Source organism: Macaca nemestrina, chromosome 18, assembly GCF_043159975.1.
Source record: "Macaca nemestrina isolate mMacNem1 chromosome 18, mMacNem.hap1, whole genome shotgun sequence".
NCBI lineage: Eukaryota > Metazoa > Chordata > Mammalia > Primates > Cercopithecidae > Macaca > Macaca nemestrina.
Genome location: NC_092142.1, coordinates 13,475,426 through 13,499,908, shown reverse-complemented (window position 1 = coordinate 13,499,908; position 24,483 = coordinate 13,475,426). Strand labels below are relative to the sequence as shown.

The following is a 24,483-nucleotide window of genomic DNA, read 5'->3' as shown; positions in this document are numbered from 1 at the left end:
GGTGGATCACCTGAGGTCAGGAGTTTGAGACCAGCCTGGCCAACACAGTGAAATGCTGTCTCTACTAAAAATACAAAAATTAGCCAGTTGTGGTGGTGGGCACCTGTAATCCTAGCTACTTGGGAGGCTGAGACAGGAGAATGGCTTGAACCTGGGAGGTTCAAGCAATTTATGTATTTATTTAGAGACAGAGTCTCACTCTGTCACCAGGCTGGAGTGCAGTGGCATGTTCTCGGCTCCACTGTATTCCAGCCTGGGCAACAGAGCGAGACTCTGTCGAAAGAAGGAAGGAAGGAGGGAGGGAAGGAGGGAGGGAAGGAGGGAGGGAAGGAGGGAGGGAGGGAGGGAGGGAAGGAGGGAGGGAGGGAGGGAGGGAAGGAGGGAGGGAGGGAGGGAGGGAGGGAGGGAGGGAGGGAGGAAGGAAGGAAGGAAGGAAGGAAGGAAGGAAGGAAGGAAGGAAGGAAGGAAGGAAGGAAGGAAAGAAAGGAAGAAAGAGAGAGAGAAAGAGAAAGAAAGAAAGATAGAAAGAAAGAGAGAGAAAGAATGGAGGGAGGGACGGAGGGAAGGAGAGAGGGAAGGAGGGAGGGAAGGAGGGAGGGGAGGAAGGAAGGAAGGAAAGAAGGAAAGAAAGGAAGAAAGAGAGAGAGAGAAAGAAAGAGAGAAAGAGAAAGAAAGAAAGAAAGATAGAAAGAAAGAGAGAGAAAGAAGGGAGGGAGGGACGGAGGGAAGGAAGGAAGGCAGGCAGGAAGGAGGGAAGGAAAGAAAGGGAAGAAAGGAAAGGAAAGAAATGAAAGAAAGGAAAGAAAGGAGAAAAGAAGGAGAAAGAAAGAGAAAAGAAAGAAAAGAAAGGAGGAATATCTATTTGCAAAACAAGAAGGAATGACCAAGGGTCAAAAGCCAAAGCATAAAGCCAGAGACAAGCTGGGCAGTCAGGTGAGAGGCGGGTGAGGCTGTGGCGAAGCCTCCAGGATATAGACAGCCAGGGACCTCATCTGAGTCAGAGTGACTTAATGAGTGACTCTGAAGAGCAAGGCCTGCCTCTTCTGAGGTTCCAAGGTGACAGTTTTAAAGCTGCCTTGCTGTGCAATGCCCAAAAAACAGGCTCTAACCTGACTTGTCTTGTTTACTCATAGGATCCTTAAACTGTTAGGAACAAAATACCCACCTGGGATGGTCAATTCCAGTGGTTTGGAAACTGCATTGTACAGAAATCTGGAATTCTGAAGAATTGTTTCCAAGATAGGGAATGTGGAGGAGACTCGCGCTACAGATCATGCCATGCACACTTCAACTAGGGCAACTCTGTTTATAGCAGGCTTCCATACTGGCACTTCACAGGAAATCCTTAAGTAAACGGTTCTACTTTACTGATAACGTAAAGGAAGGGATGAAGGGAGAAAAGAAAGAAAGAGAGAAAGGGAGAGAGAGAGAGAGAGAAAGAAAGAAAGAAGAAAGGAAGGAAAGAAAGAAAGTGAGAAAGAAAGAGAAAGAAAAAGAAAGAAAGAAAGAAAGAAAGAAAGAAAGAGAAAGAAAGAAAGAAGAAAGAAAGAAAGAAAGAAAGAAAGAAAGAAAGAAAGAAAGAAAGAAAGAAAGAAAGAAAGAAAGAAAGAAAGAAAGAAAGAAAGAAAGAAAGAAAGAAAGAAGGAGGGAGGGAGGGAGGGAGGGAGGGAGGGAGGGAGGGAGGAAGGGAAGGAAGGAAGGAAGGAAAGGGAGGGAGGGAAGGGGTGTGAAGAAGGGAAAAGGAAGTGAGAGGAGGGGATGGAGAAAGTAAAAAAAGAGGGAAGGAGGAAGAGATAGAGGAAGGGAGTTAAAAAGAAAAGAAAGATGGCAAGAAGGAAGGAAGGGAGTGAAAGAAGGAAGGAGGGAGGGAGGGAGATAATAAAGGGAATAAAGTTAATAAGAGAAATGAAGAAATGAAGAAACAAATTACAAATAAAACCTAAACCTGCAATGAGAAAACAGTCAGAAAGGATGATATTTCTGAGGCCACAGTGGAAGGTAATGGCACTGTAGTGGTGACAACTTCATTCCTCTGATTCCCAACTCAGTACCCCCGTTTGAGGATAGAAGTTGCATTAGTTACATCTTCCTCCCCTCCACCCCACAATGCTTCAGAGTGTCCTAATAGATGCTCCAAGCCCAAAATGTCCAATGAATCAAAAAGCAAAGGTGAAGGTGGGTACCATGGAATTAAAAACTGCAAATAAGGGACAGACCCTCTGGCCATGTCAGGAGCCATGAATTCGACAAATAATAATAATAATAATAAAAGTTTCCAAATAGGAATCCTCATAACATGCTCACATGAATGGGGGAAAATAACTCATAACTAGGGCAGCAACTCTTTGCATGTGAAAAAGAGATAATGTGTCTGGAACACTCTAGTCCTCCTAAGTGGCTCAAAGACTCCCCTTGTGAGACATCCATCCATAATTGTGAATCACTAAGAAAAATCTTTCTTCAAGACTCTACAAAAGAGAACTTGAACGAGGAGGAGAGGAGGGGCAGTTCATGGAGTCTAAGGTCTAGGGGCTGTCATATCTGTTCACTCAACTTATATTTTCTGAGAATCTCCTATATGCCAGGCACTGTCACAGGAGATTAATCTATAGTGATGAAGATGCCACCCCTGTTCTCAAAAGCTCAAAGACTAATAGATAGACCATCCTGATTATACTAGTGTGATAAGGACGAAACAGTGTAGGAGAAGGACACTGAGGAAAATGTGAGCACGTATTCTAGAAAAGGAATGTCAAAGAAGAGTTCCTGGACCAGTGGTCTCAAGTTCAAATCTACGAGTTACCCACACATTTTATTAAAATGCAGCTTCTGATTCAGTTGCTCTGGGATGGGGCCTCAGATTTTGCATTTCCATCAGGCTCCCAGATGCTGCTGCTGTTGCTAGTCCACAGAACACAGGTAGAGAAGCAAAGTCCTAGAGCACAGACACTCAAAATATGGCCCAGGGTCTAGCAGCATCACCATCACTTTTGGGTATGCATAAATGCAAATTCTCAGGCTTTACTCTAGACTCACCAAGTCAGAATCTCTGGAGGTAAAGCCCAGAAATCTGTTTTACCAAATTCTCTGTGTGACTATCATGCATGTAACATTTGAAATGCAGCATCCTTGGGAATCTACTTGTACTTAGTCCTGAAGAAAAATATGAGGCATGAAAACAAAGTGAGAAAATGGCATTTCAGGCAAAGAAACAGCTGGACAGAGCCATAGGAAGAGGAATGAACTGGGGCCCAGGAGTAGTTTGATGCAGCATGCATGGTCAAAGAAATGAGGCAGGAAACATGACTAAAGATTTGATCCTCCAGCTGGATGCGGTGGCTCACTCCTGTAATCAGCACTTTAGGAGGCCAAGGTGGGCAGATTACGAGGTCAAGAGATCGAGACCATCCTGGTCAACATGATGAAACCCCATCTCTACTAAAAATACAAAAATTAGCTGGGCATGGTGGCACGCACCTGTAGTCCCAGCTATTCAAGAGGCTGAGGCAGAAGCATCACTTGCACCCAGGCAGTGGACATTGCAGTGAGCCGAGATCTCACCACTGCACTCCAGCCTGGTGAGAGAGTGAGACTTTGTCTCAAAATAATAAAAATAAAAAGATTAGATCCTCCATTGTAGGCTCTCTAATGAGCCTCACTAGTGCAATCAATTCAACACTATTTACACTAATAGATGTAAGAAGTGAGTTGATCTTTTTCTTGTCTCAACTTGGAGGTCCCTTGTTCATTTTCCAGGTTTCCTGAGACGTAGTTTTTCATGACCTCAGACTCTAATCACTACTGCCATATTAGGATCCCCACACAACAGCATCTATTAGGGATTTCACTATCTGCCTCCCATTTCAGAGCCAACAAATATATTCATCCAACTCCATTTGGCCAGATACAGAAGGTTAGGATCGTTGCCAAGGCAAAACTGGTCTTGACTTCTCAGGAGCTGAGACAGGCTTGAAAACTCCTGAAAGGGAAAGGATACATTCTGTTGAAATGCCGTGGAGAATGCAAGGAGGTATCACGTGTGTCATCACTTCCTAATTCTACTCGGTGACAGACATCAATAATTAATCCTTGTTCTCTTTCCTGCCGAACCTACAAGCTTTTGCAGAAACCTTCTCAATCTAATTCCTTAGGAACTTGCCAATGACCGAAAAGAGCTTGCATCTAAGAGGAAATCCTTCTAATCTTTTAATCCATCTTTCAATGATACATTAGTCAAAATGAACGTTTTACTGGGTATAGGAGGGAACAAAAGGTTGTCATAATTTTTCCACATGGTGTGGACTTACCAGTAGAAAGGACTCTTATTCCAGAGTCATCAGGAGAAGTGATCAAACTACCTATTAAGGAAGGAAACTGGCTGGGCACAGTGGCTCATGCCTGTAATCCCAGCACTTTGGGAGGCCAAGGCAGGTGGATCACCTGATGTCAGGAGTTCAAGATCAGCCTGGCCAACATAGTGAAACCCCATCTCTACTAAAAATACAAAAAGTTAGCCAGGCGTGGTGATGGGTACCTGTAATCCCAGCTAGTCAGGAGACTGAGGCAGGAGAATCACTTGAACCCGGGAGGTGGAGGTTGCAGTGAGTGGTGATCACACCATTGCACTCCAGCCTGGGCAACAAGAGCGAAACTCCGTCTCAAAATAAATAAATAAATAAAATAAACAGAAGGAATTTTGTAAATTTCACACAAGGGAAAGAAGAGAAAGGAGAGAAAGTGCACATTTACTGAGCCCCTACTATGTGACATGCACTCTGGCAAGAAATTTTTATTTATAAAATAGTTCATCTAATCCTCAGACAACCTTATAGGGTAAATATTGCCACCCATATTCTACAGAGGTGTTTCAGAGAAGTTAAGTGACTTGACCGCTGCCAATCAGATAGTAGACGAAGAGCTAGAATACTTGCCCGCTGCCAATCAGATAGTAGACGAAGAGCTAGAATTCAAACCAGAATCTCTCTAGATTGAAACATGGGTCCTTCCCCGCTATATTCTAATAAACAGAGGCATCAAGAGAAATATTACTAATTTAAACAAAGAACCAGACTTCAGAATAGCATATGCTTCAGGGTGGATATTCTTAGAGAACTCTGGCAGCTAAAAGCTAGTGTGTTCTCTTAAATGGCTATTCCTGGCCCAGAACTCTCAGTTTCAAATGCCCTGGGACTGACATGCCAGCTTCTGGTTGATTCCAAAAAGGACCTGATAGTGGAATATCTACCCCAGAAGCACAAAATCCTTAAGGAACAAAATGGTGTTTTTGCCAGATGAAACTTCAAAGAATAATCTATTGCCTTAATTACTAATTCTGCAATCTAGTTTATTTCCTTTTGTTGGCCCTTGCATCCATCTTGCTGTTGGCTTTACTGTATATTATACAAGTAATTATATTATGATCATTATTACTATTATAATAAGTTCAAAGATCGAGTTCTCCAGAAGCAGATGTTGAGATAGAATTTGGGATGTGATATGTTTAACGAGGAATCAACACCTGTGACAGGAAGGCTGGGGCAACAAGATTGGGCACAGGGAGAAGTTCAGCTGCAACCAGGCTAGCATGGGACAACCCAGCAAGGAGATCTGGATAGAATATTGTCCACTGGGGTTGTCCTCCTTCTGGCAAGAATGGGCCAACCTTTGTATATATGCCTCTTTCAGTCATTGGAGGTTGGCTGCCCTAGAAAGACTATGATGATGTAGATCTCTACAGATGAAGGAGTTGGTAGTTGCAGTCTATCTGCTGATCACACTCCTTGTAGTTGTGCAGCAAGTTCTTTTTTGAAGGAGGATCCAGGTGGTGCATCTCTAATTACCAAACTAGCGGTAACTACTGGTATTTGAATAGAGCTTTACAATGTGTGACACTTTCATACCTGCTGATACATTTGCTCCTCATAATCCAGATCTGATCATGATATCCTGTAGTAGATTCTGCTGTCATTCAAAACATTTGCTGTTCTTCCCTATGGAAAAATTGCCTCTTGCTCCCATTGATGGCAACCTGAGTCATGTAACTTGTTTTGGCTAATGAATTGACAGCAAGGTGAGTCATGTGACTTGCTTTGGCCAGTGAATTGACAGCAAGCTGAGTCATGTGACTTGCATTGGCCAATAAGATCTGAGTGAATGTGAAACGTGTACTTTCTGCTCAGAGCAGAAGCTTTCAAGAGTCATTGCAGGTCTCTTTTTCCCCTCTCTGCTAAGAGTCCAGGATGTCCCCCAGAGGGGTGGCTCCTTCAGCACAGATTCCTGAGTGAAGTCACATGGAGTAGAGCTATAGGCACTCCATACATTGGCCATGCACATGTGTGAGATACAGGCTTGTGTTGTTTCAAGCCACCAAGATGTTTGAGGATACTTGTTATGGCAGCATAACTTAGCCTAGACTGACTGAAACACCTCTCATCAACCACGAGGCATAAAGCCCAAGCTCCTCAGGAAGACTTTACATGATTCAGCCCCCGCCCATCTCTCCAGCCTTGACTCTCACCATACTCACCTCCACCTCACCTTTGCTCTGGCCACATCAAACCTATTTCCCTTCTTGAAAAAAAAAGAAAATCCTATCCCTTCTTTAAGATGTAACTCAAATATTCTCTACTCTGTGAAAATTTTCCTCACCCCTTCTCCATAGGCAGAAATAACCCCTCCTCTCTTCCCCAGTGGCCTGGGAAGAAACTATTTTGCTCATCCCCACCCAGTCCCTTGCACATTGTCAGGCATTCAACAGAGGCTCAACAAACATTTGCTGGAATAAATAATAGCTAGCATATACTGAGATGTTAGTGTGTGCCAGGCATTGTGCTATGTGCTTTATGTACATTATTTTATTGAATTTTAAATTAAATTAAGATAGGTATTATTACTGTTCCCCATTTCACAAATGAGAAAACTGATACCCAGATAGGTTAAGTAGCTTAGTTTACACTTGGCAGTGATAAACCCAGGCAGTCTGGTGCTACTACACACTTCTTAACCACTGTGCTATCCTGCAGTGATCAGTATATGACCAGATTCTAACAAAGTTTCTTACACCTAGTGGACACTCAATAAATGGTAGCAGTAATGTATCGAGATCAAGATGGTTGTAGAGTCTGCTCCTAGTGCAGGCATAGAGAGAGTACATTGTCAGTAGGAAAATTTTAAACAATAATAGAATCACTAAGATATTATCTGCTTTATATTATCACCATGCACAAGCAATTCGAAACAATGTTGATGATAAAATATTCTTCCCTGCCAAAGTGGACCATTTCCATTCCACACCCCCTTTGATTTAACACTGAATAGTTGCTAAATGAATGAATGAACGAGTTGATAGAATTGATGATAATGAGAGTGATGAAGATGTAGCAATTGACAGAGAACAAGCCAATTACTTCCATGACTTTCAATTAAAGCAAAGCCTATAGCCTGGTTTGACACGTTGCTTCCCTTGGGTAATGTGGGCGAAATGTGAGGGGAAACCAGCCAACCCAGCTGGAGGGGACTGGCATTCAGGAAAGGAAGAAAATAGTCCACTTTTCATATACAATGGGGCTTGCATCACTCATCAACCTGAGGTGTGGTGACAGAGAAATATCTCACCCTGGTGCCCTGCCTATGCCAATGGCCAGAGCTATAGAAATGTAAGGAGCATTCAGGAAGGAACTGGGAACCTGAATTGATGAAGACACCATTGGGCAATGAGCCAAGTTTAAACAGCCCACGACGTAGCAAACTATTACTTTTTTCAAGAAAAAGAGAAATGAAAATTATGGACATTCCTCGTGAGCAGATTCCCTTTCTTGAGCCTTTCATCATAATCTTATGGGCATTTTATCATGAGAGAGGACAGGAATTTCAACATTTGCACACTTACCTCCACATCAATGAGAATCCCTTTAAACTTGGTAAAAATCAAGATCCAGAAAAATAAAAACATGTCTAAGATTCCACCTGGCTCTTCAGTCCCAATCTGGGGGACTGCTCACTTATTTGTCTACTTTTTGGCCTCCTTGGACTAGATTGGGAGTTTCTGGAATGTAGAGACAACATCTCATTCCTCTTTGCTTTTTTAGCTACAGAAGTAGTCTTTGGTTTGTTGAATGAATAAACGATGGCTTTGCCTCTCTCTGTCATGGTCAAACCTGGGTGACTCTTTCCTAATACACCTTCCCCAAGTGATGGACCAGATCACACAGAATGTCCCCCGCCCAGTCATGGGGAAGATCTAGAAGTTCTGGGCCATCTCGAATTGTTTGTTTTTTAAGAGAAATGATTCTCACAACTTGTTCACTTTTTCCCAGAATTTTTCTCCAAAGACCTTCAATTCATCTTATCAGTGAGAGGGCCTCACTCAGGAAATAATTGCTTTCAATACCTTTCCTTACCGCCTGTTAATTTTTCCCTTCATCAGGAAAGCATGTGTCAGAAGTAGCCAAACAATCACAAGGAGACAATGACTTTAAACCCACTGGTTCTTAATGGGGGCAATTTTATCTCTAGGATTAAGGGGACATCTGGCAATGTCAGGACACATTTTGGTTGTCACAGCGGGGAGAAGTAGATGCCACCAAATCTAGTGAGTAGAAGCCAGGGATGCTGCAAAAATGTACAAGACACTCCCCATAGTAAAGAATTATCCAGTCCAAAATGTCAGTCATGCCAAGGGTATGAAAATTCTGCATTAGAGGCACTGAAGGTTAGAAGCAGTAAAATATATGAAATTACAAATCCCATTTTGGGAAAAAAAATAGTATTAGCAGCAATAGCAGTAAACATCTACTAGGTATCAGACACTCTTCTAAGTGCTTTACATTTAACTGTTTTCATTCTCATCCAACAGTCTTCTGGGGATACTATTACTATCCCCATTCTACAAATGAGGCAACTAAGACACACAAAGTCACACAGCTAGTAACTCTCAGAGCTGCTGTTCACACCTCAATTGTCTGCCTCCAATCTGTATTCTTTACCACTCTGGCCTATTGGAAATCAGGGAGGGTTTCTGTTCTAGCTGATACTTTCATTTTTAGAGACAGACACATTGTCCTGTTCTTGTTGCTGTGATTAGAACTTCAGCAAAGCAAGGAGTTTGCACTTGTATAGGTTTTTGTAGGAAAAAAACTATCAAGACTGAAGACTAAACAGTGACTAATGTTTGTAATTCGGGAGAACAAATGGCAAACCCGTGAGTCTGGGATCAGCGTCTACTTCCACCACAGTGGTTAATAAGGGAGGATGGTATCATGGAAAGAACATTAACTTAGGAAGCAAGAAACATGGATTCAAGACCAGAACTCTGCTGCAAATAGGTTGTGAGACTTCAGGCAAGTTCTTTAGACTCTCAGGCGTGACTTTCCTTTTTTGGTATTTTCCATTTTCACTCTTTGGGGGTTGTCTAGAGCAGGAGTTGAAAAACTGTGGCTCATAGGCCAAATATGGCTGTCACCTGCTTTTGTAAATACAATCCTTTTTTTTTCCCCATCAACTTTTAAGTTTTAGGGTACATGTGTAGGACGTGCAGGTTTGTTGCATAGGTAAACGTGTGCCATAATGGTTTGCTGCACAGATCAACCCATCACCTTGGTATTAGGCCCAGCATCCGTTAGCTATTCTTCCTGATGCTCTCCCTCCCCCCAACCTCCACAACAGACCCCAGTGTGTGTTGTTCCCCGCTATGTGTCCATGTGTTCTTATTGGTCAGCTCCTACTTGTAAGTGAGAATATGTGGTGTTTGGTTTTCTGTTCCCGCATTAGTTTGCTAAGGATAATGGCTTCCAGCTCCATCCATGTCCCTGTAAAGGACATGATCTCATTCCTTTCTATGGCTGCATAGTTTTTCATGGTGTATATTTTTTACATTTTCTTTATGCAGTCTGTCATTGATGGGCATTTGGGTTGATTCCATGTCTTTGCTATTGCGAATAGTGCTGCAATAAACATACACATGCATGTATCTTTATAATAGAATGATTTATATTCCTTTGAGTATACACCCAGTAATGGGACTGCTGGGTCAAATGGTATTTCTGCTTCTAGATCTTTGAGGAATCGCCACACTGTCTCCCCCAGTGGTTGAACTAATTTACATTCCCACAGCAGTGTAAAAGCATTCCCTTTTCTCCACAACCTCGCCAGTATCTGTTGTTTCTTGACTTTTTAATAATCCCCATTCTGACTGGTGTAAGTTGGTATCTCATTGTGGTTTCGATTTGCATTTCTCTAATGATCAGTGATGTTCAAAAGAAGACATTCATGTAGCCAACAAACATATGTAAATAAAGTCTTATTGGAACATAGCCACACCAGTCTTGTACATATTGCCTGTGGCCACATTTGTGCTACCATGGCAGGGTTGAGGAGTTGAACAGAGACTGCATGGTCCAGAAAGTCTAAAATATTCACCATCTAGCTCTGTACAGAAAAAGTCTGCTAAGTTCTAGTGAGGATGCATTTCATTGCAGAAGATTTTTTTAAACCTATGAAAATAAAAAGTCATACCTGTGTTATATACTACACTGAAACTCTGTTTTGCTCTGATAAAATTACATATGTGAAGTACTTTGGAAAAGTACCAAGAAATATAAGGATGTGGTATCAATATTAAATGATAGGGATGGTATCATTTAGTGAAAAAACAAAACAAAACATAGAATTTGGGATGAAGCATGCCTGAGTTTGAATCCAAGTCCAACCAATTATTATGGTTGTGATTTTGGGAGAGCGATTACATTTCCAGAGTCCCAATTTTCTTCCCTGAGAATAATATGAAACCAAGGAGAGAGAATTATACTTAAATCTTAAGGTTGCTGGAAGGACTAAATAAGGCATACTCAATGATTGACTCATTTGTTCATTGGCTGTGCCATATTGATGTCCCATTGTGTGCCAGGAGCCATGACAACCACCAGACATACAGATGTGCTCAGAGAACACATCTGTGCCAACAGACCTTCATTGGGGTCTCATGAAATAGATCTTGAGCAACAAATTTCAGTATATAAAAGTTCTTTGAAAATTGTGAGGGTCATTCAACTTAAGTGGTAGCATTACAATGACTGCTACTAATGGCAAAGAATGTTTCAAAAGTACAAAAAACTAGCTGGGTTCCCAGTTGTGTGTAGCCTCTGTGGGGTGATGAGGGATTCACAAGAGTGGAAGAGCTTAACTCTGGGAAGGGAGAAGGAAAGAAGACACACAAGTAGAGCACTAGATCTGAGTCTCTGGTTGGACATGGGGTAAGAGATGGTAAAAAGGAGAAAGGAGAAAGGAGTATGTGAAAAAGGCAGGTCTAGAGGTCAGACTTCCCCTACTGAACATACGGGACCATCCATTGAGGATGCATCCTTTTCTTGCAGAGACCAGCTCCTCTGAGCCCTCCAAAGAAAGCCATGCAAATGCAAACCCACAGGGAGCATAAATACAGCCATACCTGTGTACTGTAGCAGAGGGTGTAGGCATCTTCACTAAAATGTTTCCCTCTTCTTCCTAGGAAACCAGCTAGACCAGATGTCCCAGGCTCCTCTACAATTAGGTACAGCCATATGACAGTTCTGGCCAATGGAATGTAGACAGAAGTTATGTTTCCCACACAAAGCTTGGTCCACTAAAAGCCTCCCATCTGGTCCCCAGTCTTTCACTCTCCTCTTGTCTACTGATCACAGATGCAGAGGACTTAGAGGAGGACTCCAAGACCTTAGAAGAATAGTGGAGCCAGAGGATGAAAGCTGCCTGAGTCCCTGAATGACTGTATGGAGCAAAGCTCACTGTACTGTGAATGAGAAATAAACATCAATTATATACATGCATTGAGAATTTGGGGTTGTTTTTCTTCTTCAGAGTCCTAATTAATATATACAATTTTCTTATTTTTTATTTTACACTGTCACTGAAACAGAAGCATCTGCAATGAAAATGAAGATAATAACTCTTCTTATTCACTCTTCTTTCTAGAACAATGTCTGACATAAAGAAGATGCTCAGATAACGTTTATAGACAAAAATATTAGCAAGTTAAGGGCAATATAAATGGCAAAGACATAGAGTCATCGGAAAGACAAGATAAAAGCATATCCACAAAACCACTTCTGTAAACAACAAGGTTTTGTTCTGATATTAATTCTATCATCCCCACAGAGGTGGATTTGCACATGAAGAAGCACAGAACATATATACAGATATGGCAGCGCCAAGTTCCTGTGGCATCATGGGTACAACACACATACACAGACACAGCATAAATGAATTCCTAATGAAGTCCTACAGCATGAGGAGAACCAGAAGTGCTCATATCCTAAACAGGATCAGGGACTTGCAGCCCCCATGCCCATGTGGGACCCATGTCTGCCTCCCTGTGGGACATAAGCTAGACTCACAAAGTCATAGAATCAAACCTAAGCTTTGGTCCCAACAATCTGGGAAGGAATTAGAATGTTAACTAACACTGACCTAGTTCTTTCCAGCTGTCTGGCACCGTGATAAGAGTGTTATATGCCCCATCTCAGTCATGATCATTCTCTTACCAATCCTACATGGTAGGTATTATCATTGTCTTCACTCCACAAACCAGAAAATTTAGGCTTAGAGAGGTAAAGAAAAGTGCTCAAGGCCACCTTGCCAATGGAGCCTCCTAGCTTCTAGGTTGGGAGCACACAAATTTACCCTCTGTTCCACCACTATGTTTCTTCATCTATGAAATGGGAGCAACCACATATACCTGATATGTTTGTTACAAGGGCGAAATCAAATTAGACAATGCACATAGAATTCCCTGCAGAACACCTGGCACTAAGAATGGGCCCAAAAATATGTCACCTCTCTTCCCTTCTTTTCCTTCGCCCAGGAGAGCCTTTTTGTTCTAATAAAGGTTCTGGGCTCAGAAAAGCAGCAGGAAGTAGAGACTGTGTCCCCAAGTGACTCTGGCACCAGGGCCAGCCAGTAGGCACCAAACTCTTAATAGTATTTAAACTCCGTCTGGGCATCTAATTATCTTAATGATGCAGAATTCAAAATAGCACAGTCTGTATGCACCCCAGGAAAGGTCCCGTTCACAGACGTGGGCCTATTAAGCCAGAGAAAAGCATCTAATAAAAGAATTGAACAATCGCAGTGCTTAGAACTGGAAGGGCTGACAGGTCAGCATCAGAAGCTGGGCTCTCCCAGCAGTCCGGGCCTCTCCCTGTGAGCTTCTCTCCAAAGCACTACATCTGGACTTCAGTCTCCTGTGTGTGGGAGCTCTGGCTTTTTCACTGTGATTTTACGGCTTAATCCTCACAACAACTGTGTGAAATAGACGTGGTTAAGCCCATTTCACAGACAAGGGGACTGAGGCTTACAGAGAATTGGGTTTTCTGGAATAAAAAATCCCTAAGCTTACCCTGCAGCCCAGTGTCCTAAGAAATAGGGCATGTTTACAGCTTAAGAGCGCATCTTTTGGAGGACAGCCAGTGAAACCCTGCAGGAGCTGACCTGTCAAGCTGTTCTCCCTCCCCTTCTTTTCTCTGTCTCCTTCCCCTCCAAGTTCTGCTTCTCTTTACTTTTCTCCTTTTATTCTCTATCCTTTTCTTGTTTTCTCTCTTTTGTCTCCTCTTTTACTTGTTTCTCTTTCTCCCTCCCTCGGTCTCTCTCTCTCTCTCCCTATCCCTCTCTCCCCTCCTCCTCTATCTCCATACTCCTCTTTCCCTCCTCCTCTCTTTCCCTCACTCTCTCTCCTCTCTTTCTCCCTCCTTCTCCCTCACTCTCTCTCACCCCTTTGTCTCTCTCCCTCCCTCACTCTCTCTGTTTCTCTCTCCCTCTACCTCTCATTTTCTCTCTCCCTCTATCTCTCATTTTCTCTCTCCCTTCATCTCTCATTTTCTCTCTTCCTCCCTCTCCCACCTCCCTCTCTCTCCCTCACTCTTTCTCCCACTTCCCTCCTTCCCTCTCTTTCTCTCTCTCCCTCACTCTCTCCCCCTTCCCTCTCTCCCTTTCTCTCTCTCCCTCTCTCTCTCTGTTCCCTCAGTCTCTCTCTCTTTCCTTCCCTCAACTCTCTCTCTCCCTCACTCTCTCCTTCCCTCAGTCTTTCTCTTTCCTTCCCTTGGCAATCTCTCTCCTTCTCTCTCTCTCTCTCTCCTTTCCACAGTCTCTCTTTTTCCTTCTCTCCCCCCTTCTCTCAGTCTCTCTCTTTCCTTCTCTCAGCTCTTTCCCTCTCTCATTCCCTCAGTCTCTCTCTTTCCTTCTCTCAGTCTCTCCCCTTCCCTCAGCTCTCTCTTTCCCTCAGTCTCTCTCTTTCTTTCCCTCAGCTCTCTCTCTCCCTCTCTCTTCTTCCCTCAGTCTCTCTCTCCCTCCTGCTTTCTTCTTCCCTCACTCTCTCTCTCCCGTCCTCAGTCTCTCTCTCCACCTCTCTCTCTCCACCCCTCTGCCTCCATCTCTCTCCCTGTCTTTCTCTCTCTCCCTCCCCCTCTTTCTCTCCCTCTCTCCCTCCTTCAGTCTCTCATTCTCTCTCTCTCCCTCTTTCACTCCATCTCTCTCCCCCTCCCTCAGTCTCCCTTTCTCTCTCATCCTTCCTTCCCTCTCCATCCCTCAATCTCTCTTTCCCTCTTTCTCCCTCCCTCTCTCCCTCTTCCTCTTCCTCTCTCTGCACTGATTAACTGCCTAATTTTTGCCTGACCTTATGAAATGCATTGGTTATGTGCAGATCAATTAGATGTTGTCTCTGACCCCAGGAACTCATACTCAGCTGGGACAGAGGAGCAAAGAGGAAAACAGATCATGACAGCAGTGAGGTCAGCATGATGACAGAGGAATTGGAGAAGGGTCCCAGGGAAGGCTTCCTCTCAGGGAGCCTCTGCATCCCTCTCCAAACTGCTGTGCAAGCTGATCTACACACATAGGGCTGCCGAATCTTTGTGAGCCTCCATAGACCATTGAGTTTCCAATACGCTATAAGACATCAAGGGTTTGCCAGCAGCTAGAATATGTTAATGAGTTGGATTTCACCTCCTTCTCACCTCCTACCAATTGCAAACATTGGTGGCCATTTCTGAGATAGTTATTAATCATTGTTAAGAGAAAAAGAAGGCAGGTTGCTTCTGTACTCTGACCCAGGTAACAGTCAATAGCCAGTAATGTTAGATATCAACCAGCTAAGGTCCAACATCAGCTTCAGAGCTAATCAATGCTCAATATTTGTGTGAATCAATCAATGAACAATAAACAAATAAATATTTCTTGAGCATTTGAGATGTTCTTGTATCAGACTGTTTTGCCATCAGCAGCATTTAATGTCAAAGTAGTCTTATGTAGAGGGAATAAAGTATCAAGTTTGGAGACAAACAGATTTTGGTTTCTAATTGTGAGGTTTTGAATGAGAAACACCAACTCTATGAGGCTTAATGTTTCATTTATACAAGAGTGGATAGTGTAACCTACATTGCATGATTGTTGATCAAATTGTAGACTAATAAGTGTCTCATCTACCATAAAGTAAGAATGTGGCAAATTACACTTATAATTTCTAAATTCATGACTATAAGCCATCACAAGGGTTCTGTGAGATAAGTGTTACCACCCCTCATCTACCAGGAAAGAAGTAGAGACTTAAAGAGGTGAAGCTACCTGCCAAAAGACACACTGCTAATAAAACAGAAAACCAGGATTTGAGACACTCCTTCACCCAGGACACCTCATCCCACTGGGGAAGTTGCCATCAGAAAAATCAATGGTGTCTATTCAAATCTTTTGCGCATTTGTTATGAGATTATTAGATTTATTCCTATAGAGTTGTTTGTGCTCCTTATATATTCTGGTTACTAATCCCTTGTCAGAAAGATAGTTTGCAAATATTTTCTCCCATTCTCTGGGTTGTCTCTTCACTTTGTTGATTGTTTCCTTTGTTATGCAGAAGCTTTTTAACTTGATGGGACCCCATTTATCCATTTTTGCTTTGGTTGCCTGTGCTTCTTGGGTATCACTCAAGAAATCTTTGCCCACTTCAACATCCTGGAGATTGTCTCTAATGTTTTTGTAGTTATTTCATAGTCTGAGTTCTTAGATCTAAGTCTTTAATCCATTTTGATTTGATTTTGGTATACAGTGAGAGATACGGATTCATTTCATTCTTCTGCATATGGATATCCAGTTTTCCCAGTACTATTTTTTGAAGAGACTGTCTTTTTCCCAGTGTATATTCTTGACATTGTTGTCAAAAATGAGTTTACTGCAAGCGTGTGGATTTGTTACTGGGTTCTCTATTCTGCTCCATTGGTTTATGTATCTTATTTTTATGTCAGTGCCATGCTGTTTTGGTTACTATAGCTCGGTAGCATAATTTGAAGTCAGATAATGTGATTCCTCCAGCTTTGTTCTTTTTGCTTAGGATAAATTTGGCTATTCTGGGTCTTTTGTGGTTCCATATAAGTTTTAGGATTGTTTTCACATGTCAGGTCAGTCCAGATCATGGTGGATGCCCATGGGCTCACAGTTCCATTAACCTGTCTGGGGCAGGCAGAGTCCAAGGTGTGCCCATTCCTGTCTGATCCCAGCATTCCCTAGAAAGTAACCACACAAACTGCTAACAGTGAACGGCCCCCAAATGCTTCATACTCTAACAGGTCCAACATTTCTTGGGCTTGGGGAACTGACACAATCCCTCCTCCGTCTCCCCACCCTGGCTAATACATTTGGTCAGGTGGCAACCTCTCTCCAAAGCCTTTCTTTCCTCTCTGCTTGAAAAAGCTCCAATTTGGTGACTGTTCATTATCCCCCCATTTAGACAATTTTCAACACACAGTAGAACCTTTAAACAGTGTGAGCAATGTTGTCAATCTTCCTGCATGCTGCCTCTGTCAGGCTTTAAGAGGTAAATTGACTGCACAGTGGGAGGGGAATTAGGAACACAGTTTCCACTAATAGTAAACGGCCCCTGAAGTTCAGTTATGGGAAGGGGGCATTAGAGTTGCCTGTATACCAAGGGCTAGGCTAAGTGTCTTCCAGTTAGGACTTTCCTCACAGGGGGAGCATTTCCAGCCGCAGGATACCATGTGGTGCATGGAAAAGGGAACAGTCACACATTGAGTGCCAGTTGTGTGCAAAGCACTTTAATAATGTTATCTCATTTCATCTTCAGAACAACACCAAGAGTTAGAAGCAGTATTCACATTTTGTGGGTAAGAATAGAGAGGTAAATTCCCCAGTTCACACAGCTCATACATGATGGAGCCAGGATTTGAAATGTGGCCCTGTGTAGCTTCCATAGTCCCATTGTTAACAACCACTTTGCTACAAGAAGGACTTGCTTCCTGGATTCTTCTTAAAACCGCTCTCTTGTCCAGACTGGGCTGCTTCCCATAGAGGCAGTTCAAGAATTATAAGTTCACTATCTCAAATGAAGCCTTTGCCTATCCTCATGGGATTCTCAGAAACTGCCAGCTGTGTTCACCATCTATCTCAGACCTTTGTTTTTACAAAGATAGAATCCACCATCCCCTTATCTGTTCCATTCAGTAGCACTTCTTCCTGTGTTACTTAGAACAGCCACTTCTCTGCTTCATGAGTAGGTATCAAGGATATAGCAACTAGACCACTAATCTCTATTTCATATCCTTAACAGGCATCGTTAATCAATCTCCTCGAGCAGCCATTCCCAATGGACCAGACTAGGCACTCAAGATTTAATCTTCTTACCATCCACGGACCAAGCCAATCCAGCTCCTAAATAAATGAATGAATTTATCCTTGTTGAATAACAAGGTCTCTTCCTGCCTGCCTCGCTTCGCAAGAGAGCAGAAAATCAAACTGCCCATATTCTAATGTATCCATTTACTATCTTGTCTTTTTAATTTTTCTGTCCCCCACACATCCTCAGGAAGATTTGGATCCAAACAGATATCCTAGTTCTCAAATCCTAGTTCTATCCTGTTTATTCGCATTACATGACCTTAGGCAACTTGGTTTCTCATCTATAAAACAGACATGATAATAGTACCTTTTTTGAGATGGAGTCTTGCTCTGTCGCCCAGGCTGGGGTGCAGTGGCACAATCTCGGCTCACTGCAGCCTCCACTTCCCGGGTTCAAGCAATTCTCCTGCCTCAGTCTCCCAAGTAGCTGGAACTACAGGCATGTGCCACCACACCCAGTTAATTTTTGTATTTTTAGTAGAGACGAGGTTTCGCCATGTTGGCCAGGCTTGTCTCAAACTCCTGACCTCAGGTGATCCTCCTGCCTCGGCCTCCCAAAGTGCTGGAATTACAGGTGTGAATCACCGCGCCCAGCCCTTTTTAATATTTTTAAATCTTAAAACCTAATAATATGGTTTGAGTATGAAAAAAGAAAACATACTTAATGCATCAAACACAATGCCTGGCACAACAGACAGTCTGCTAATGTCAATGTCCTTCTCCCTTTTTTTTCTGCAACAGCCAATAATTATGCTTGCCTGTTTGCTCCTTATACAAAACTGGGGTTGAATAACTGTATACAACCCTTCAAATCCAGGCGACACTCTACTTATTTCTTTTGCAACTTGTTCTTGAGAAAATATGCAAACATTTTAGGAGCTTCTCTTTCCCCCTTGACCATCACAGCCTGGCTGCCTTCGTGTAGAACACAGATTTTTTTCTATTCCATTATCTCCAGCATTTAGGAAGGATGAGACTGTTACATCCCTCTGAAGATAACTGCTTGCCAGAGGCAGGAACAATTGTTGGTGGCTTGGCAAGAAGTGGCCGTGTCCTAAAGGCACATCAGAAGAGGACTTCTGGGGAACCTTGGCTGAGCAGCAGCAAAATAACTCGGCAATGACTGATAACTGCCTAGAGCTGAATGGTTCACAAAGGCTGGATTCCTTGCTCTCAAAGCCAGAGTCAGTCCCAGAGTATCTATTTCTTCAACAAAAGCATTGAGCCCCTACTATGGGCAAGACATGTGCTAGAATCCCCGACCAGTACTCAACGAACTCCTGCAATGAGCTGTCTGCTAAAAATATGACATCTGACATGGACTGAGGGTTTCCAATGTGCTGGGCACCGTGGTAAGTAGTTTATGTGGACAATATCACTCAATCCTTAGATGCTCCCATGAAACGGGATTGCTCTTATTATCATTTTATTGAAGAGGAAACTGAGACTGAGAGGGAAGAATGTTAATTATGTCTGTTATGCAGACCTGTTCTCTGTGTGTGTGTGTATGTGTGTGTTTAATGTCATGACCTATTATAAAAGCAATAGTGCTCATTGTAAAAAGAATTTGAACAAAAACTGACAAAATGAAGCTCTGAAATTGCCTATTTCCCTTCCCTGCCCCCATCCCCATGGAGTCTGCATTGATGCAGTTTGGCATGGATGCTTGCAGAGCAGATATTTCTTATTCAAAAAAAGGCATATTAAGAATAATGATTTGTATATTAGACTGTTTATTAGAGTTTTGAAATCATATTTTAATGCTTATATTTTCAGTTAAAAAAAGTAATACAAGATTATTACAGGAAATGCACAGAATGCAGAGACAAATTACCTTTCTTTTCGACATGGGCTCTTGCTCTGCCACCCAAGCTGAAGCACAGTGGCATGATCATACCTCACTACAGTCTGAAACACTTGTGTTGAAGCAATCCTTCTGCCTCAATCTCCCTAGCAGCAGGGACCACAGGCACGCATCACCACCATGCCTGGCTAAGTTTAAATTTTTTTGTAGAGAGGGGAGATCACTACATTGCCCAGGTTGGTCTCGAACTCCTGGGCTCAAGTGATCCTCGCACCTCAGCTTCCCAAAGTGCTGGGATTACGGGTGTGAGCCACCACACCCAGCCCAGATTATTTTATTTGTTTATTTGTTTTAATTTATTAATTGTTTTGAGACAGGAGGTCTCCCCCTGTGGCCCAAGCCGGGGTCCTATCAGCGCAATCATAGCTTATTGCAGTCTCACCTTCCTGGGCTCAGGCAATGCTCCCACCTCAGCCTCCAGGTTGTTGTAATTGTCTGTGACACGACTGCCCAGCCCTGAACTGGGCCAGGGAACTGTAGCATAGTGATGGGAAGACTCCTAGGGGCTGGAAACAAGGTGATATGAACAGAATCCCAGCTCTCTCCCTTGGCAGCTGAGTAGCTTGAAAAAAATCTCTTAATTCCCCTGACCATCTGTAAAAGGGGCTGTGAAAGCCTCTGGAAGAACCCTATGTGCTTAGCAATCTGACTGTCATACAGGCCTTTAAAAGGCAAAGAAAACCTGTCAATCCTCTTCCCTTGCTAACAGTATTATCTGATCAGCCCTGCCCGTCTATGCATTCTTCTCAGAAGACAGCCTTCCCACAGCTCGGGGCATCCTGGGTGTTTCTCTCCCTTCTTTGCCAACCTTCCAGGGCTATTTCTCTCTCTCAGCATTTTCCTGTCTCATAAATATTTGCAAAAAGTCGGGCTGCTCTGTCTCATTGTGTTTTCACGCCTTGTTTTGCCACCTTCTTAGCAGAGCTCGTTTGACATAAATATTTATGTGAAAAAATATGTTCTCTCAGTCCCAGGTGTTCTCCGCCCTACATACGACCACGGGAAGCCTTTGGGGCACTATGAATATGGTGCTTCCATGCAGCCTGGTGGTGCACAGGGGCCACCAGCTTCATCCTTTTCGTGGGGAAGGAATAGATGTTTGCTGTGCAATCCCCTGTTAACAAGTCCCTTGGTAACATGCCCTTGCAGATAAGCCAAAGGGCTCCAATGCTCCAAAATGGAATCTATCAGCTTTCACTGCATTACTATCAACAGCCCCATGGGGGTTCCTGGGCGAGTAACTCTGCATTCAAACTAGTTTGGCCAAGGATAAGAAATATTTATATATCTAATTGCATATCTGCACCCTTCCTTCTTTTAATCCACTTCCAGTGCTACTTGCAGACATCTATCTGTCCCCTCCCTCTTGTGACCAGCTGTAATTCTGCCATCTCTAAGGCATGCCAGCTCTGGTCACACCACGCCCACCTGCCCTTAAGACCACAGTGTCCTCCTCCCTTTATGTCTCCCTATCAGGTTCTCATTCTTTCTGGAGTCCCTGCCCTATCTTTCCGAGGTCATCCACTACTCCTCTTCTAAAAAACTACATTTTTGCTGTTATTGAAGGTGGACTTTGATGACAGCTTAAATCTCAAGCAATCCTCAACAACAAAAAACTATTAGCTCCCTTTCAATATTCAGTATTTGTCTGAAATAACTAGTTAGCCAAGAACTCGGTAACATGTTTACCTTGAGCTAAACATAAGATCCATCGAACAGTCCTCTAGGACTGTGATTAGGGGAAGAAATCAGATACAGCCCAGTTCACCCCCAGACCTCTGAAGAAAACAGCAAATAAACTGCTGCCATATGAGACCTCCATATCATATATAGAGGTACTATAAAGAGAAACAGCTTAATTATAATTAACTTATTTGTTATTTGTGATTATTAATTAGTAGTGATTGTTAATGATTATAAATGATTGTTAATAGTTATTGGATGGTTTATTAATATATCTTTGCCTATAATATAAATGATCCTTATTATTACTAATTAATAAACATGCACTTTAGATCCACAAGTGGAAATGTGACATAAACAATCTACTGAAAGTAAAAGACCCTGAGACTGGATCAAAAATCAAAATCTAGTCCTTATTCCTATGTCATACTGAAATTGTATGATGAGTTATTAAAAGGAACAGTGTATTCAAAGTCAGAAAATCCAGGTTCTGAAATCAATGATACCATTTGAGCCTGTGTGACCTTGAGCAAAGCACCTCCCTTCTTCCAGCATCTGGTTTCACAGCTGCAAATCTGGCTCTCTCTTGAGGGGGAGAAGCTTAAATGAGATAAGAAATGGGCAACAGTGGGCCAGGCACGGTGACTCATGCCTGTAATCCCAGCACTTTGGGAGGCCAAGGTGAGCAGATCACCTGAGGTCAGGAGTTCAAGACCAGCCTGGCCAACAAGGAGAAACCCCGGCTCTACTAAAAATACAAAAAAAAATTAGTTGGGCATGGTGGAGGGCGCCTGTAATCCCAGGCTGGAGGCTGAGGAAGGAGAACAGCTTGAACCTGGGAGCCAGAGGTTGCAGTGAGGTGAGATTGCACCATTGCACTACAGCCTGGGCAACAAGAGCGAAACTCTATCTCCAAAAAAAAAAAAAAAAAAAGAAAGAAAGAAAAAGGAAAGAAAAGAAAGAAAGTAACGGGCAAAAGTGCCGTAGACTTTAGGGTACTAAGGCCTTACTCCTCAAAGTGTGGTCACCATCAGCGTCCCCTGGGAACTTGTAAGACATGCAGGATCTCTGGGCCTGCCCCAGACTCGCTGACTCAAAATCTATTTTTCTTCATTTGAGCACAGTCCCCCAGGTGATCCACATGTGCCTCACCTTTTGGGAAGCACTGTTCTAGGTGGCTATCTGACCTTCCTGGGAATTAAGAAGACAAGAATGACTACCTGTTCTTGCTGTCTCATGCCTCTGTGCATGTTGCTTTCTCTAATAAAATGTCCTGTTCTCTTCTGTGTCTGGCTAATTCCTCCTTGCTCTTTAGGGCTCATCTGAGAAAAGCTGCAGGAAGTATCCCCAGGAACACCCACACATATACCTCCCTGCCAGGTTGTCTGACCTTCCTGCGTGCCCCTCTATTACAACCTTGACCAGCTAGATTGTATCACTGTTGGTGGATGTGTCATCTCCCAGCCCTAGATTGTGAGGTGTCTGTGTGTGTGTGTGTGTGTGTGTGTGTGTGTGTGTGTGTTTTGAGACGAAGTCTCGCTCTGTCACCCAGGCTGCAGTGCAATGGTGTGATCTCTGCTCACTGCAACCTCCGCCTCCCAGGTTCAAGCCATTCTCCTGCCTCAGCCTCCTGAGTAGCTAGGATTAAAGGCACACACCACCATGCCCAGATAATTTTTGTATTTTTAGTAGAGGCAGGGTTTCACCATATTGGCCAGACTGGTCTCAAACTTCTGACCTCAGGCGATCCGCCCACCTCAGCCTCCCAAAGTGCTGGGATTACAGGTGTGAGCCACCGCACCAGGCCGACTGTGAGCTTTTTAAGGGCATTTCAGCAAGCACCTACAATATGCAAAAGGCTCCCACAGAGCCAGAATACAGAAACTGACTGTCAATTTCGCTGTAACATACTACCACAAACTGAGTGGCTTAAAACAACAGAACTTTTTTTCTCAGTTCTGGAGTCCAGAAGTGTGAAATTGGGCTGTTGGCAGGGCCATGCCCCCTCACAAGGCTCTAGGGGAGAACCCACTCCTTGTCTCCTCCAGCTTCTGGATCCCTAGGATCTCTGCCGTGTGGTCACATTTCCTCCTCTTTTCTTCTCCATATGTCTCTCTTCTGTGTCTCTCTTCTAGAACACTTGCTAGCAGATTTAGGGCCTAGGCAGATAATCGGAAATGAACTTGAACTCCTTACCTGCAGATCCTCAACTTGGTTACATCCGCAAGACCCTTTTTACCAAATAAAGCCACAGGCACAGGTTCCAGGATTAGGGAATTTCTGGAGGGTCACCATTCGGCCTGCTCTGACATCTCACAGCAGGTATCCAAACACACATCTGCTTTATTTACATGTCGTCACTTTACAGATGCAGAAACTAAAGCTGAGAGTGTTGAAAAACTAATAAAATAGGCCAGGCACAGTGACTCATGCCCATAATCTCAGCATTTTGGGAGGCCGAGGCGGGTGGATAACCAGAGATTAGGAGTTTGAGACCATCCTGGCCAACATAGTGAAACCCTGTCTCTATTAAAAATACAAAAATTAGCCAGGCATGGTGGTAGCACAGTCCTGTAATCCCAGCTACTCGGGAAGCTGAGGTAGGAGAACTGCTTGAACCTGGGAGGTGGAGGTTGCAGTGAGCCGAGATCACGCTACTGCACTCCAGCCTGGGCAACAGAGTGAGACTCCATCTCAAAAAGAAAGTAAAATAACCTTCCCAGTATCACACAACTAAAATACCACTGGGACATATGACTGGCCCCTGGGGGTTTGTCCCTAACATATATAAAGGCCCTAACCTATATTAATAACTGCAATGCATTTATCACACGGTCACTAATAATGCTGTCCTACCAGTCCTAGTAGTCTTCGAGGCTGTGTCAGGCACTCTTCATGTATGAAACCTCCTTTGTTCAGTGATCCTTAAGGGTAGACAATATCTTACCATTTTTCAGATAGAGAAACTGAAACTCAGTCTAGACCAGGAATTCGAACCCAGGACTACCTGGCTCCACTCACACACTTAGCAAATATTTGCTAAGCACCCACCATGCTCCAGAAATGATGGGATTCAAATGCAGTTTTCTAGACTGGTTTCTAGGCACAGGCTCACAGAACATAGCAACTAGCTCCAAAGCCGGTGTCCTGCTCACTGTGCCATGCCGCCCAGCTCTCAACGGACACCCCTGCTGCACCTTCTCAAATCACTTTTACATCTGAAGTTTCAGCTCCTTCCAGAGACCTTCAGCAATGTCACTCTGCCATAC

The 24,483-nt window shown here is 43.3% G+C and overlaps 1 protein-coding gene and 1 long non-coding RNA gene across 5 annotated transcripts in view; both read right to left on the bottom strand.

Annotated features, from left to right (window-relative positions):
- LOC105467743 (shisa family member 9) overlaps positions 1–24,483 on the bottom strand; it is a 344,353-nt gene that overhangs the window by 101,291 nt on the left and 218,579 nt on the right. The gene's annotated exons all lie outside the window — the stretch shown is intronic.
- LOC139359833 (uncharacterized) overlaps positions 1–24,483 on the bottom strand; it is a 170,521-nt gene that overhangs the window by 34,618 nt on the left and 111,420 nt on the right. Inside the window, exon 3 of one of the 3 annotated variants that reach the window (XR_011616316.1) lies at positions 1,735–3,979. The exons of the other annotated variants lie outside the window; for them this stretch is intronic. This is a non-coding gene — a long non-coding RNA (uncharacterized lncRNA). Of the gene's footprint in view, positions 1–1,734; positions 3,980–24,483 lie in introns of those variants that run through there. 3 annotated transcript variants of the gene reach the window in all.